The following is a 13,936-nucleotide window of genomic DNA, read 5'->3' as shown; positions in this document are numbered from 1 at the left end:
CTGTTCAGGCCACGCAGGTTGGGATCCTCCGTCACAGCAAGCCCAGGAGCCTCATGCATCTATTTCCAACAGTGGATGCTAGACTGCGCAGGCGAACAGGTGACAGAAGCTGTCTGTGGGAGGAGGAGGGTGGCGGCGTCCTTGTTAAAACTGGGCACAGCAAACTGCGCTTTGTCAAGTGAAGTGAATGTTTCTTGCTAATGACCTGCCCCTGGTCTAGGCCAACCTCCACCCCAGGCATTTTCTGTTTCCCCCACTTCTAGCTATTCTCTCTGCTTGCTCTGTCTCCTGCCTCCTCTTCCAGCCTGTCCCACTCCAGGGCTCGAGTCTCACCTGGCTTTCCATCGAACGTCCCTGTCTGTCTCTCCCAGCTGTGTAAACACCTCAACTGCCTCGACGCACAGGAGATGGGATGTCAGGAAACAGGAGCAGGGAAGACTCACCGTGCTAGCGTGGAGGGCTCCTCACAGCCTGGGCTGTCCCCTGGGGGGCCCACAGTTGGCCATAGGGAAGAACGGCCAGGTATTGTGAGAAGAGAACGGCAGGCTGCGGAACAGAGTTCACATGCAGCCCATTTCTGTAAGAAAGAAGAGGAATGTTGATAGTTCTGGAGGATGAATACCAAGGAGTGGATGCTGGCTAGTCTGGATACCAAAATTGTGAGTGGTTTCAATTTTGTTCCTTTTGCTGGTGAACATGTCGTAGTTGTTTTTCAGCTAGAAACATACGTGTGGTGTGTGTGTGTGTGTGTGTGTGACAATAGTAGAAAAAAAAGGTTGAGGAGATCCAGCACCTGAGGAATCAGTGTTTCCCTGGGATGCTGAGGGTCGGTTTTGAATGAGGCTGACCTGAAGTGGGGTGGAGCAGGGAAGACTGCCCATTACAGCTTCTCTCTGACCCACCATCTGAGGTCAGATGGGAGGATGGTGACCAACCGTCCAGGTTGGCCCAGGACTCAGAGACTCCCCTGGCACGCAGAAATTGTAACACTAAGATTGTTAAAATTGTTGTTCACACGTACACACACGGGACTCTGTGAAGGTGCCCAGAAACCTGTAGATAGCTAGGCCTGGACACATCAGCCTGGCCCTGCACAGCCAGGGTAGGGGTGCTCAACCCGCCCCTGCAGAGGGCATCGCAGGCCATCAACTGTTCTTCCAGAGAAACTCTCCTAGTGAAAGCTGGGGGACATAGGGCGGAAGAGTCATGGTTTCTCCAGCACCCGGAAGTGTTCCTCCTGAGGATACTCCGGGAAAAGGATGCGAATATTGGTGGGAGACTGGCCTCCGCTACTCCTCACTCTGAGATGCTCCTGCCTGGCTGCCTGACTTGAGTCAAGTCTCATGGTGTTTCAGATCCTAAAAGTCCATAACTTTTATAATTCTCTCCCTCCCCGATCTTTTTTTCTGAAAATTCCCCCACATCCTGGCTTATTTCACATGTACAAAACTAAATTTGAACCACCCATTTATTCTCACCCACTGGGGAAGGCAAAAAAACAAAGAGTGGAAATACTTTCTTTCAGTTGTGTGGGGAAACGGAGTCCCAGAGGTGTTTGGTGCCCAGGTCAAGGCCCCACAGTGAATCAGGGCTAAAAACTGTCACTTTGATTTTTGTAGCTGGTTGTCACTCCGCACACCCTGTGAGTGCCCATGAGGTAAGACCACCCCATTTTATACATAACCCCTCAAGGATGTGTGCAGTGCCCCTGAGACAGAAAGCAGACATGAAGTTCGTCAGTCTGGAAAATACAGAGTCAGAGAAGCAGTAAACATTTCTTGACTTTTGCCTAGAGTGGCCTTTCAGTCCACGCCTGGTCTACTGCAGACAGAGGCCACAGGCCCGTCTCTCCCTGACCGCCCCTCTCTGTGGCGCCCCCAGTCTTCTTTCTGGCTGCCCCTTTCTGGAGGCTGCCTTTACCCCGAAGTGCTGTGATGAACCCTAGTGTAGGAAGCGCAGCTCCTTGTATCTTCAGAGTAGAGAGTCTGCTAGACACACCGAACTTCTCTTGCTAACGCTGATCGATTCTTACGGTATAATATCAAAATCTATTTACGTCAACAAACTCTCTTCCATATCTTTTACATACACCCTCCCTTCCCCACCAAGAAGAAGCGGTAGAAGGGGGAAGGGGGAAGAAAACCCCACGTCACCACATGAGCAAAGGAAACCGTGTCTCAGAACCTGGCGGGACCTGCCCAGGACTCGAGAGTCAGAGAAGGCGGCCCAGGACAGCGCCTCTGCCGGGCCCACAGGCTCAACATCCCGAGTCCCGTGACGTGGCAAATCCACCCACCCTGGCTCCTCCCCTGCCACGTAACTTGGCTGGCTCCAGCGACGACCAGTCCCATTAACAGTGATGTCAGGCTGTTTTGGTTGGGATCATTCCTGAGTCATGAAACAGTTAAGAAATATCCTGCCCCACTAGCTGCCGAGCTCATAAAGGTCGATCCACGTGTACTTCCTTGTGGCTCCAGACTGACGGCTCACTCATTTGCTCACACCCAGCAGGGAGAGAAGGCAGCAGGAGGCAGGACCGCCACCCTCCCATGCAAATCACCCCTCAGGAGTGCAGCCCAGCTCCTCCGGCTCCTCTGGGGCAATGCTCCTGGGGAGGCCAAGGCTGTGCGGAAGATGCAGCCCCGGAAGGTGTGCACTCTTCTTTTTCCTGGCCCTCCTGCTCGACGCTGTGGGCCTGGTCCTTTTGCTGGTGGGCATCTTCGCCACACTCGATTACTGGGACTTCTTGGTCTACACGGGGGCCCTGATCCTGGCTTTCAGCCTACTGTTCTGGGTCTTCTGGTATTCCCTCAACATCAAAGTGCCTCTTGAAAAACTGGACTTGTAGTTTGGCCGTGGGAAGAGGAGGAGGAACACAGGCTCCACATGGAGCTGCCTGTGAACCTGGGGCCGTCGGGAAGTTGGAGGAACAGAGACAAATTGCTGCTCCCACCCAGAATGTCCCACTGGGGACCAGGTGAGTGCACACAACACCCACCTGGCGAGGTGGCCAGAGAGGCTGGGCTGAGCAGGAGCAGGCTAGAACTTTTTGAGGCTGAATGGGCAAGTGGCCGGATGACTGCATCCCAGCTGGGGATTCTGTCAACCGGGGCTCTGGCTGGACTTGTGGTGACCATCCAAGAGAGTGTCAGGCAGGTATTTTCTCCCCTGGGAGGAGGGTCTCCACAGCCCCTTCCACTTCTGATACTCCACGAATGGCCCTGCCACACAGAACAGGAAGTTATCTCGTCAGCTTAAAACTTGGGAGAAAAGAGCCCATCTTGATTCTCTGTTGGGAAGAAAAGGCTTTAGCACTAAGAGAGGATGGAAAGTTCCCTGATGGCTGCTTGTGCCCTTGCATGGCTGGGGCGCGAGCCAGGCTTCGGCAGGAGGAAACAGAGCAGAACCACCCAGAACAGCCCTTCTCATTAGCTTCCTCCCTGCACCTGCCGAAGGGACACGTGCGAGGGGGTCAGGACCTGCCTCCACGTCTGCTCTGGGTGCATCTGCCTCCTCTCTCAGCAGGGCCCCCACCCTGCCCTCCTCACACACACTCCCATGCAGCCAACACCTCCCAGCTGCAGCCCCCGCCCCCTGCCAGCCTGGGAGACTCAGAAGTCAAGAGACCGTGGCTGACCACTTCACTGGCAAACTGTGCTTCCCAGCTGGGCCAGCGGCTTGGTTGACAGCGTGTAACCAAAGATAACCAAAGGTAGAGCTGATAGGTCCGGCCCCCACAACCCTGAGTTACAGATGCAGCTCTCCCCAGTGGGTTAAAATTGGAGCCCTGGATGCTTTGATGATTGGCATCCCCTCCTCCCCAGGCGGGCAGGGACCTGCACTCAGGCATAGCCAGGCGCTCCCTGTGGGTGCTGGATGTAGCAACAAAGGTGACTGCTGGGCTGGGAGGAGGAAATAACCATGGCGTCTTTTCTAGGGTTCCATCTGACCCTTGGAACTGAGAGACGAGATCAGCAACTTGAAGAGATTTTGGGAGAGTAGCATAAACCTGTCCCTGGCAGATAACAGGAAAAGATAGGAGACGGCAGAGTGCTCGGTCCTACTCCAAGTGACACCGCTTGTTCGCTGGGTGACATTGCCCAGGTGCACAAGGCTTTGAGCCTCAGTACTCTCAGGTGTAGAATGAGGGTTATTTCCTGCCCTTGTTGCAATGGTCAAAAGAGGCAAGGCAGGAGAAGGCTCCTTGCACACAGTGTGGTTCTTACAAATGTCATGTTGTTACTAAACTTGTGATATGGGGTGAGTAAACCGACCCAGAGTCCTAATTGGGAGTGCCTTGGTGTACCTCAAATTAGTAGTGGTGGGGGTCAGTTTACGCTTTGCATCATAAAACTTTAAAGCAAGAAGGGACCCCTAATTTGTTTGCTCATTCACGAGGATATGTCAGGCACTGTGCAAGGCACTGGGGACACTGGGAAGAATAAAGCACATGAGGTCTCTACCCGCAAGGAGTTTCCCATCAGATGAGAGACAGACATTAACTAAATAATCTCACTAATGGGGGTGCAATAACCGAGTCAGGTGAGGACTAGGAATAAAAAGGGCATCGCTCCACGGGAACAGTCAATAGAGAAACTGACCCAGAAGGTGCAGTCTTTCAGGGAGAGGCAAAGGCTTGAGCAAAGGTCCTGGGGTAGCAGGAAATAAATGGCAGCAGGAAGGTGGAAGGGCAGAGGGCAAGTGCAAGAGAGAGTTAAGGCCCTGTGGTAGATCAGGCAGAAGCTTGAAGGCCCTCTTAAGGATTTTGGTCATTATTTTAAGAATAATAAGCAGCTATTAAAGAGATGTGCAGAAGTAGGGGCTTGACATAATTGGATCTACGTTTCCAAGTGACCACCCTGACCAGGGCATGGATGATGATGATGATGACCAGTTCAAGTCCATTTGGGGAGCTAAGTCACTTGCCCAAACAACAAAGGGTGCCTAGTGTGAGGCTCCTTGCCCTGCATACCCTTCCCTCATTGAAGAAAGAAAGTTCAGTGAAGAAAGAAAGTTCGATAGCTCAGTTGGTGAAGAGCACGGGCCAAGACCCAGACTGTCTGGTTGGAATCCAGTTGTGTTCCTTACTAGCTGTGTGACTGGGGCAAGTTACAGCACTTCTCTATGCCCTAGTTTCTAAATCTGTAATATGGAGATGGCGTTAATAACAGCTCCTATTTCAGAGATGATGCTAATAATACCTCTACGTTGTAAAGATGTTGCAGAGATTAAGCAGGCTAATATGTGTACAGCACTCTACAGCCAATGCTTAAATCAAACAAGGCGCATTCCATTAAACATCTGTCATGACGCAGGAAGCTAGTACATTACAGCGGGGCGAGATCTTCCTCCAGGATAGGCATCCCTGAAGCATTATGGTCAATTCTTCAGTGTATGGCACTCAGATTTTTCAGTCGATATGAAAGTGAGAGCTGCCCAGCCTGCCAGACTTTTGTCCAGGCTCAAAGCTAGCCTAAAAGTTATGATATCTGTGTATTCTCACTGAATATAGTCACACAAATACCACTTTCACCTTCTCAGTCCCCAAACACCGTGTTCCACAGGACCCTCAAAGCCGGCCGGCCCTCTCACCTAGCCTCCCTTGGTCCCTCCATCCCCTGCAATGTCCGAGGCTGACAGAGAGTGATGGTGTAATGTGGGCTTGGATCTGCTGCTGGGGCAGGGGCGGGGGGCACTGCTCACTCAGAGGGGCTGCCGCCCACCCCCTGGATGACCATGAGCAAGTCCTTTTCCTTCCCTTTAGAGTAGGAGATGTGGTCTCCAGGAGAGGTTTCAAACTGTGCTCTGCAAAGGCCTGTGGGGGCTCGGGTGGAGGGAGAGCCAGCAGGCAGGAATCCAGCGCCCCACCCGCCCCACAATACACACCCGCACCCAGAGCACTGCATTCTCAGTGGTTTTATCTACTGAGCTTTCACATAAGGCTTCTGTGAACACAAGTCCTGATGCTAAAAGATATTGCTGAAGACGACTAGGCTCAACCCTTTCCATTCTACAACCTTTGGCCAGGGCGTAATCTCTGACCATATTCCTGATTTACGGGCAGTGTGTAACTGGCTCTGCCAGTCCCTGACGCTCAGAGGGGAGTAAAAGGAGACTGGGCTCGCTGAACTCACAGACTGCTGCTGCCGTCCCGAGCTGATCCTTCAGAGTCTCAGCAAGATGAGTCTGCTAGGACACGCCCAACCCACCCCTCCCCAGAGAGAAGCAGGTCACATCCCTGGCGTGAGGTCTGGGACAGACCTGGGACGGTTTTCTGGGGACCACGTGGCCACTAAACCTCAGAGGGTCCCAGGAGTTTCAGCATGAGCGGCTTGTTTTTACAGCCCAACCGTGCACCAAGCAAGACATCCTGCCTTTTGATTTTATCACTCGGTCATTGTATTTTCCGACGCTTTGTTTGTTCCACGCTCCACTTGCTTGGCATTTCTTGTCGACAGAGATAAGTCCCCGGGGAAAGTCAGGTGAGGACTTTTGTCCTTTTACAAGAGGGTATAAGTCTACGCTCCCCCACCCCCCACACACACCATACACATATAGCAACACTCTTCCACCCACACACATCCCCCTCGTGTATACCTCATAAGCACATGCACACTCACACACACCCTAGATATCCACCTACCTCTCCCATTGCCCACACACATACACATTTTTTGCACTCTCCCTACACACCCACACACACCCATATTACTCTCACCTACACCTTACGTACACATCAACACCCCACACACGCACGTGCCTCCCTCCCCCACTGCACACACACATTCATGCACACCCCAACACACCCCACACACACATCTAAAAACCTCACATTCACATATCCTCCACACCACATCCACCCTACTCACACACACACACATCCTCACATCTGCCACACACAGGCCAGAAATACATGCTCACAGAAACAAACACACACCCACCCAAACACACCCACTCCCAGGCAACCAAAGCCAAAGGCACGGGGCGCTGACAGCCCCGAGCCCTGGAAAGGGAAACTTGCTTCTCACCATCGACTTTTTCCAACACGCAGACTCTCCTCTCTGCCCTCGGAGGGGGCCAGGGGAGCTGCCAAGTGGGATCAGAGGAGAGGCAGGCAAAAAGGCCTGCACACCCGCTCAGCACACTCGGATCACGTGCAGACGCACTGCTGGAGCTGTGTGGAGGGCCAAACATTCTCTAACCCCTGGAGGAATTTTTCATCTAGAAGGAGAGATAACACAAGTATACAATACCTCACAAAAGTACACGGAAAATGTGTTCTGTGAAATAAGCGCAGTCCTACACTGGGCTCTGGAAGCCGAGATGAGGAAGAGAGCCTCCTGGCTGGTGGGGGAGGGGGCTGTGTGTGGCTTCAGATAGCTGGCCGGGGTCCTAGGGAACAGGTAAGAACGTGACAGGTAGAGGTGGCACTTGGGCAGAACCAGAGGGAAGGACTACAGAAAGGAAAGAATTAAAGTGTCCCAGAAAGGGTGAGCAGACACCTGTGACTGGGGTTAGGGGTGCTCGTTGCTGAATGTGGAGGACGTTGAAAGCCAGATGAGGATTCTGACCCTTGGAAAGCAAGGAGGACCCTCAATGGCTTTACGGACTGGAGAGTGACACAGCTAGGCTCTGCTTGAGGAAGAGTCACTTGGTATCATGTGCAGAACAGGTTGGTAAGGAGAGGCATGGAGACAAGGAAACCATTCAGAAAGCCCAGGTGGCAGATAATAAGGGATAGAACTGAAATGATGGCCGTGGAGAGGAGAGGAGAAGGGCAGAGACAGCAGGAGTGAACAGACAGGACTAGTAGACACCCCCCCACACACACACACCCCCATCCCCATCCTGGTCTCCTGCGGGGGCATGACAGTATCAAAGGCTTCAGAAAGCATTGCCGTCCATGGAATGAGGAAAGTCAGAAGGCGCGGGATTGGTTAAAATCATGTGCTTTCCTTTGAACATGCAGAGTTTGAGATCCCAACAGCATGCAGATCTTCCTCAACTTGCGGTGGGGTTACTTCCCGATAAACCCATCGTAAGTCAAAAATGCGTTTAATACAGGTCACCTACCAAACATAGCCCAGCCCACCTTCAACGTGCTCAGCACACCTACATTAGCCCCCAGCTGGGCAAAGTCATCTCACACAGAGCCTATCTCATAATACAGTGTCGAACATCTCACATCATTCATTGAATACTGTCCCGAAAGTGAAAATAGGATGGCTGTCCAGGTACAGAGTGGCTCTAAGGGTGCCAGCTGTTCACCCTTGTGGTCATGGGGCTCACTGGAGGTGCAGCTCGCTGCCCCTGACCAGCACCACAGAGAGGATTGTGCTGCAGATGGCTAGCCCGGGAAAAGAACAACATTTAAAATTCGCAGGCCGGCTTCGACGGAATGCGTATCGCTTTCACACTGTCGTAAAGTCAAAAAATCATAGGTCAAACCGCCGTAACTTGGGGACCACCTGTATCTGAGGCGAACTACTCAACTGGTGTTGAATGTGCAGATTCGAAACTCAGAAGGGAGATCAGGCATGGTGATGGATGCAGGTGGAGACATGACTATGGATGAAACTGTGGAGAGTGAGAAGGTAGAGAGAAAAGGGAAGAAATGGAGTGAGAAAGTGGTGACTAGAAGGAAGGAACCCTGAGACTCACTGAAAGAGGCCCTGCATATTATCGCATTTCATCCCAACAGCAACGCTGTGAGGAAAGAATTATTCTCCTTTTACAGATAAGGGATGAGCAATGAGCCTTTATCAGTAAATGGTGGGGGCAAAAATCAGATAAGTGCTATTTACAGAGTGGTTGCTAAGCTGTGCAAAGGAGTGAGTGCAGATTAGTCTTCAAAATATTTGGTGATAAATGATTGGGGTAAGGCTATGATGGCAAGTATGGTAAGTATGATTTTTTCAGAGGAGAGGATACAGAAAATTGAGCAGGATGGTAAGAGGAGGAGGGGAAACCAGCAGAGAGGAGAAGAGGATGTTGAAGTTACAAATGAAGACGGATGTCTGGCCATGTCCAAGGTGGAGGTGGGGGTTGGAATCCAGAGCCCCGGGGAGAGAGGTATTAGTTTTGCCCATAAGGAAGGGTAGGGAGAGGGAATTAAGATTTGATGAGCGCCTTGATGTTTATTGGGCCAATCACTTATTTTCATTACCTTATTCAATGCTCACAACTCTGAGTTAGGGATTCAAACCCCCATTTTACAGGTGAGGAAACTGAGTCTCAAAGTGGTTTCATGACTAGCCCATGGTAATGGTGAGATTGAGCAGCAGCACTAGAATTCAAACCTAACTCCGGTTGAGTCCAAGAACTATGCCTGGTTCACCACACACAGACTTGAAATCACATATTCAAGTCTTGGGCCAATCCATTTTGTCTTCGTTTGTTGAACACAGGTTCCACCCGATGGAGAAGCATCACAGGAAGAAGATGCTCTCTTCACAGCACATCCTTTAACAGTATCCAAGAGGGACCAGAGGCTGTGAGATCGAGGCTTTCAAAGCAACCACTAGGATGCCTATGAATGGCCTCGATGCCAGGCTTCCAGCAAGTTCCAGGCTCCATCAAGAGTCCAGCATCCCTGCACCAGGCCACTGATGCCACTGCCAGTGCCCCAGCTATTTGTGAGGCCCCGAGAAGCCTTAAAGTTCTCACAGTTGGGCTTTTACGGCAGCAAACCTGCTATGGGCTTAGACACCAAGAGAGAAGTTACGTCCACTGCTGCTCCTCTGCTCCATATTAACAACGGGAACCAAGCACAAAAGTGCAAATGGGATCTCCCGCGAGCACATGCCACACTGCACTGCTGCTACTTCTGCTCCTCGGCTCTTTGGAAGACTGTGTGAGCCCCTAGGGGCTCCACCTCATCCGCCTCTTGGTACTATCCAAGTGGCACATGGCAGCATATTTCAACATGTTGGGTGCAAAAGCAAATGCACAGCTAATGCTGTGTGCAAGAGGCCTCCTCCTCGGGGCTGGGCACTGCATGCTGCTAGTGCAGCCCCACTCGCTTGCACAGCCAGGCCACGTGGGTGGCTCATATTGAGCTTTTAGTCAACTGAAGCCCTCTGGGCATTTTCTGACAAGCAAGCTAGGCCTCTGCTGTGCTGTCCTCGTGTCATTCATTTCTTGATTCTATGAGCAGGACTCCATTTTTACCTTCATTCAATTGCATCCAGTCAAATGCAGGTCAGCTGGTGCAACTGAGGGTCAACCTCCATAGGCTAATCAGATGTGTTCATGCCCGTCAGTTGTGCTTGACCTGCTCCACTAATTTATATTTCCCCTGGACTAATTTTGTACTTTTTATTTATATTTCACCCCAAAAGTGTATGTGTTTCTTACAAGCCACCTCAGATCTTTTATGGTAAGAGGTAGTTACCTAAATAAAGGAATAGATTTGGCCTTTTGTTTTAACATGACCTTTTTATGAGTCTGCATGGTCTCGTAACAATTCTCAAACTTCCAGTTTTAGAGTATCCTCTTCCCATTAGTTCAACCTTCCTCTGTGCAAATCCTGGAATTCTACATTTGGTACAGCACCTCAGGAACACATGGAACCTAGTGTGAGGAAGATAGTACATGGGTTATCCCGATACCGTGGAATCTTCTGGAAGCTGTGTGCTCAGCCACAAGCCCGGCTTCTCAGAACTAGGCTGGACTCAGAAACCTGAAGAGATATCATGAAAGAACATTCTAGATAAGGCACTACGAAGACAGATTCCTCTCCTACTCAGAACCTTCCCTGAACATTTGTAATGCTATTGATTTTCCCAATTGGAAATTTCTTTGTATGCCTGACCTGACTACATACAGTAAGGAAGCATTTCCTCTTACCTGAAGCTGTAATGTTAGTATAGAAGGAAAAGTGACCTGTAATCAAAATCACTCTGAACAGTTCCTTAGGAAGACACTGTGTTGGAGGCCACATAACTTCTCTTCATGAGACCAACACAGTTGGTTTTTTTATTCTAGAAATGGAACAGGTTTCCCTTTCTTTGGTTGGGAACAAAATGCAATAGTTGGCTTTCAACAGTTGGCAGCCACATTGTTCAAAATATGCAAATCTTGAAAAACTAGGATCACACTCAGCCCAGAGCATACGTTCGTGTCTGAGAGAGGCTGAAGGAACTGAGATTGGCTGAGCAGCCGTAGATCCCAACCTCCCACATCACACTCACGCCAGGGAATTTCCCACATTACTTACTTCTTCCTCTCTCCTCCGTCTGGCTGTTAATGTGCAAGTTAAATGCACATGTGATGGTTCTCCATGTGGTGCACTCCTGAATCATCTCCCAAATTAAAGGGCATGTTTCTGCAGGCCGGGAATCTGACCACAGCTTTGAAGAATGAGTGTAGAGTGTATCAGTGATAATAGAAGGATAATTGTATTCAATTCAGCTGATCACCTACTGGCCTTCGCATTAGCCCCTTGGAAGAAAGGGGAGGACCACATAGAAGGGCTTCCCGGAACCTATCATCAACCATCTGGGAACCCCAGTTAAGAGCTAGAACTGAGAAGGCACACATAGGCAATGCATGTGGAAAGCAAGGGCAATCCTTCTGGGGCTAAACTTGGTCTGCAACTGACTATCTGCCAGGACAGTGCTCAAGGGAATGCCTTATGGCACAGTATTGGAGGCTGCAAGCACCAAACTTAATCTTGAGAGCAGCACTTCTCAAATTGTATGCAGGTCACCTGGGGATCCTGTTAAGTGCAGATTCTGATTCAGTAGTCTGGGGACGGGCCTGAGACTCCGCATTTCTAACAAGCTCCCAGGCAATACCATCACTGCTGGCCCTCATGACACTTTAAAGAGTGAGGATCTCGAGAAACCTCATCGTTTCAGAGATGGAGAAACTGAAGCCGGAAGGTGAAGTGAACCTCCCAAGTTTAAGCTGCTGAAAAGCAGCAGATCCAGGCCTAGAGCCCAGGCCTCCAGGCTGCCAGTCAAGTCCTTTCCCCTCAGTAAACTGCTGACTGGTTTCTCCCAAGCCCTGCTGAACCTTGGGCAGAGTGAGGGAGCCAGCAAGCAGGGCGGCAGCCAAGGCGGGTGAGGCACGCTCATGCTGCAGATGAGTTATGAACTGCCACGCCTCAGGCCTCAACTTAGCTGTGCCACGTGCAGGGGAACGCAGTCCTGACCAGGCCTCCACACTGCTCTGCATCACTGCAGATGCCAGAGCCATGAGCACACGAGTGCCCATCATGCAAGGCAAGGCAGGGTGGAGAGGGAGGAGAAAACAGGAGAAGCCAGGTTTCCACCAGGCAGGGCCACACGGAGCCAGAGTAGGTCTGATCTGGGCTCGTCTTCCCAGAAAGTTCTCCCAAGGGGTTGGGCATTGGGAGCCTCCTACAGCTCTCCAGGGCCATCTCTGTGGCCCCTCCTCCTATCTGTTCCATGTGGGGCCATTGGCCTTTTTCAGTGACTTGAACTCAGTCGACTCTGCCACTTACAGGCTGAGGGACCTTGCAAGTGATCCTCAGCTATGAGGGGATAATAATAACAACATCACAATCACAAGGATCAAATGTGGTTCAGCATTGGCCTTCTGAGACTCCCACATGGGCAAATACTGTTAGCATACCAGGTTTGTTTTTGCCCGTCACCCGGAAAGCCAAACACTGAGATGAGATTGCAGCAGAGAAAGGGTTTAATCACAGGGCAGCCAAATGAGGAAACAGGAAAACAAGTCTCAAATCTACTTCCCCGAAAATAGGGACTCAGGGATATTTATGGGATAGGGGGCAAGGTGGTTTGAAATGTGGAGAGAGGTGATTGGAGGTGAGCAGAGGTGAGGTAATTGATGATCTCTGCAAGTGTAGTCAGACATCACGGCTCTTCATAGGATGCATGCTCACAAAATGGCGATGTTAGTATGATCTGAGGGTGGAGTTTTTAGCCTCTTGATGTCAAAAGGTCACCTATCGGACATCTGCGCCACCTGGTTGATGAGTTGGTGGTCTCAACTGGCATGAAGTGGACAAAGGGTTCTAATTCCTGGAAAACAGCTCACACACCCATTACCATGGTGACCCAGGCTCCAGGGAGATGTTATCTATAGGAACCCAGCAGAGTCGGATAGCGTATTGCGTAAAGAGCCAGTTAACAATGGGTGGGTTAAACAGCTAAAAGCCATAATCAGTAATCGCAAAAAGGAAAAAAGAACTTTAGCTCCTAGCTACTCAATCTCCAATGGCCAACTGCCGTTTCAATACATTAGAGCGTATTGTTTCTCCTTTGTAGAAATCAAAGTGTAGAGCTGTAAAGTTTAGGTCATCCCCTCAGATACCTAATGATTCCAGGACTACAGGCGCTGTCATTTACAAAGCTATTTAAAGTCAAGTCTGCCGCTCGTAATCAAGTCCACGCTTCACAAACTTCATCTGCAAGGTTTACCGCATGAAGGACCAACAGGGGCCCACAAAGCCCCTGGCAGACGGGCTTCCTAGGGTAGGTGCACCCTGGTTCTGCAGCCCACCCTCAATCAGTAGCCTTGAGGCCCCTCAGATTCAACTCATCTCTCGGTGAAATTACAGTGTGTGGAGGAAGTGGATCACAAGCTGAGTCCACCACTGTTGAGGCCAGCTCAGAAATGTATTTGCATGAGGGACCAAAGAGCCTTCTGGGTAAAAACCAACCCTATGGAAAAACAGTAAGGCAGACAAGACTGGCCTGGTAACAGCAAGGACACAGGTATGCTCAGTTGACTTCATCTTACAACTCCTGTTTGTTCTCAGGGAAGAAGGGCTGAAGGAGGACTGAGCATTTTTTTAGAAAAAACTGTATGTGGTACTGGGGTCCACATCTTATCACTCCGGAGCATCCAGCATAGACCCGGGCTCTGTTAGTTGTGTTAGTTCCTGGTAGACGCGATGATGTCTGGCAGAAAAGTGAGACAGTCAGTTCTAATAGTTGACTAA

General features: G+C 50.6%; 2 long non-coding RNA genes across 2 annotated transcripts; one reads left to right on the top strand and one right to left on the bottom strand.

Annotated features, from left to right (window-relative positions):
* Nucleotides 1-2,435: 2,435 nt before the first annotated feature.
* On the top strand, nucleotides 2,436-10,430 carry LOC139074155 (uncharacterized). The gene is made up of 2 exons (XR_011523674.1): nucleotides 2,436-2,977; nucleotides 9,408-10,430. It is a non-coding gene; the product is annotated as an uncharacterized lncRNA (long non-coding RNA).
* Nucleotides 10,418-12,474, bottom strand: LOC103557157 (uncharacterized). Its single transcript, XR_546385.2, has 3 exons — nucleotides 12,370-12,474; nucleotides 11,219-11,351; nucleotides 10,418-10,572 (listed from the first exon to the last, which is right to left on the bottom strand). It is a non-coding gene; the product is annotated as an uncharacterized lncRNA (long non-coding RNA).
* Between the last annotated feature and the right edge of the window lie 1,462 nt (nucleotides 12,475-13,936).

The sequence above is a fragment of the Equus przewalskii genome, chromosome 10, assembly GCF_037783145.1.
Source record: "Equus przewalskii isolate Varuska chromosome 10, EquPr2, whole genome shotgun sequence".
Taxonomy (NCBI): Eukaryota; Metazoa; Chordata; class Mammalia; order Perissodactyla; family Equidae; genus Equus; species Equus przewalskii.
Note: the sequence above shows the minus strand (reverse complement) of the source record. Positions and strands in the feature narration are given on the sequence as shown.